This window comes from Arachis ipaensis, chromosome B7, assembly GCF_059453495.1.
Source record: "Arachis ipaensis isolate K30076 ecotype BB chromosome B7, ASM5945349v1, whole genome shotgun sequence".
Lineage (NCBI taxonomy): Eukaryota > Viridiplantae > Streptophyta > Magnoliopsida > Fabales > Fabaceae > Arachis > Arachis ipaensis.
In genome coordinates this window covers 97,528,487-97,531,025 of record NC_142442.1, presented here as the reverse complement: position 1 = coordinate 97,531,025, position 2,539 = coordinate 97,528,487, and the positions used below count along the sequence as shown (strand labels likewise).

Sequence of the window (2,539 nt, the reverse complement as noted above, 5' to 3'; positions counted from 1 at the left end):
TCATAAAGCATGTGAAGCCTGGCTGGCTGTAAAGCCATGTCTAATTCCTTTGGGAATGAGTATGTCAGGCGTGTCATGTCTGAATTACATGCTGAAGCTTGGCTGGCCATTGGCCATGTCTAGTGTTTTGGACTGGAGCTTTCATTGAAAGCTTGGCTGGCTAGTGAGCCATGTCTAATTCCTGGACTGAAGCTTTAGAATAAGAATGCAAGATTCCTGGAATTCATGAAAAAAATTTTGGAATCCTTATTTTTTTTTTCATATAATTTTCGAAAAAATCCAAAAAAAAAATTAGAAAATCATAAAAATCAAAAATATTTTTCTGTTTCTTGTTTGAGTCATGAGTCATGTCATAAGTTTGGTGTCATTTGCATGTGCATCTTGCATTTTTCGAAAATTTCATGCATTCATAGTGTTCTTCATGATCTTCAAGTTGTTCTTGGTAAGTCTTCTTGTTTGATCTTGATGATTTTTTGTTTTGTGTTGTATCATGTTTATCATATGCATTCTTGAATTCTTAGTGTCTAAGCATTAAAGAATTCTAAGTTTGGTGTCTTGCATGTTTTCTTTGCATTAAAATTTTTTCAAAAATATGTTCTTGGTGATCATCATGATCTTCAAAGTGTTCTTGGTGTTCATCTTGACCTTCATAGCATTCTTGCATGCATTCATTGTTTTGATCCAAAATCTTCATGCATTGCATCTCTTTAGTGTTTTTCTCTCTCATCATAAAAATTTCAAAAAAAAAATCAAAAAAATATCTTTCCCATTTTCTCTCATCAAATTCAAAAATTTGGATTGACTTTTTCAAAAAAAATTTTAAAATCAAATTGTTTCTCATGAGTCAAATCAAATTTTCAATTTGAAAATCTTATCTTTTTCAAAATCTTTTTCAAAAATCAAATATTTTTCAAAATTCTTAGTTATTTTCAAAAATTCCAAAAAATATTTTTCAAAAATCTTTTTCTTATTTTTATACCAAATTTTTGAAAATAACATAATCAATTAATGTTTTGATTCAAAAATTTCAAGTTTGTTACTTACTTGTTAAGAAAGATTCAAACTTTAAGTTCTAGAATCATATCTTGTGATTTCTTATGAATCAAGTCATTAATTGAGATTTTAAAAATCAAATCTTTTTCAAAACTAATTTCTAAAATATCTTCTTATCTTACCTTTTTCAAAAAGTTGGTTTCAAAATATCTTTTCTAACCTCCTAACTTCTTATCTTTTCAAAATTTGTTTCAACTAACTAACTAACTTTTTGTTTGTTTCTTAACTTTTTCAAAACTACCTAACTAACTCTCTCTCTCTCTAATTTTCGAAAATATCTTCCCTCTTTTTCAAAAATTTCTTTTTTATTAACTAATTATTTTTTATTTTTTATTTTAAAACTTTTTCAAAAAAATACTAACATTTTTCAAAAACCATTTTCGAAAATCACTAACCCTTTTTCAAAAATTATTTTCGAAAATTCTCCCTCTCCCATCTTATTCTATTTATTTATTCATCTACTAACATCTCATCTTACATCTCAACCCTCCTCACAGTTGTGTTTCTTCCATTATATTACATTCTTTGTCTCCCCCTCTTCTTCTACTCACACAGGGATCCCTATACTGTGGTATAAATGATCCATATTATTATTATTATTTTTTTCTGTGCCCTCTTCTTTGTCATATGAGCAGGATCAAGGACAAGAATATTCTTGTTGAAGCAGATCCAGAACCTGAAAGGACTCTGAAGAGAAAATTAAGAGAAGCGAAATTACAACAATACAGAGATAACTTTTCAGAAATTTTCGAACAGAAAGAGGAGATGGCAGCCAAAAATAATAATAATGTAAGGAAGATGCTTGGTGACTTTACTGCACCTAATTCCAATTTACATGGAAGAAGCATCTCTATTCCTGCCATTGGAGCAAACAACTTTGAGCTGAAACCTCAATTAGTTTCTCTGATGCAGCAGAACTGCAAGTTTCATGGACTTCCATCTGAAGATCCTTTTCAGTTCTTAACTGAATTCTTGCAGATATGTGATACTGTTAAGACTAATGGAGTAGATCCTGAAATCTACAGGCTCATGCTTTTCCCTTTTGCTGTAAGAGACAGAGCTAGATTATGGTTGGATTCTCAACCCAAAGACAGCCTGAACTCTTGGGATAAGCTGGTCACGGCTTTCTTAGCCAAGTACTTTCCTCCTCAAAAGCTGAGCAAGCTTAAAGCTGATGTTCAAACCTTCAGACAAAAAGAAGGTGAATCCCTCTATGAAGCTTGGGAAAGATACAAACAGTTGACCAAAAAGTGTCCTTCTGACATGCTTTCAGAATGGACCATCCTGGATATATTCTATGATGGTTTATCTGATCTATCAAAGATGTTACTGGACACTTCTGTAGGTGGATCCATTCACCTAAAGAAAACGCCTGCAGAAACTCAAGAACTCATTGACATGGTTGCTAATAACTAGTTCATGTACACTTCTGAAAGGAACCCTATGAATAATGGGACGCCTATGAAGAAGGGAGTTCTTGAAGTTG

The 2,539-nt window shown here is 31.6% G+C and overlaps 1 non-coding gene across 1 annotated transcript; it reads right to left on the bottom strand.

Moving 5' to 3' along the window:
• Positions 1-2,214: 2,214 nt before the first annotated feature.
• On the bottom strand, positions 2,215-2,322 carry LOC148553459 (small nucleolar RNA R71). The gene has a single exon (XR_015893894.1). It is a non-coding gene; the product is annotated as a small nucleolar RNA R71 (small nucleolar RNA).
• Positions 2,323-2,539: the final 217 nt, after the last annotated feature.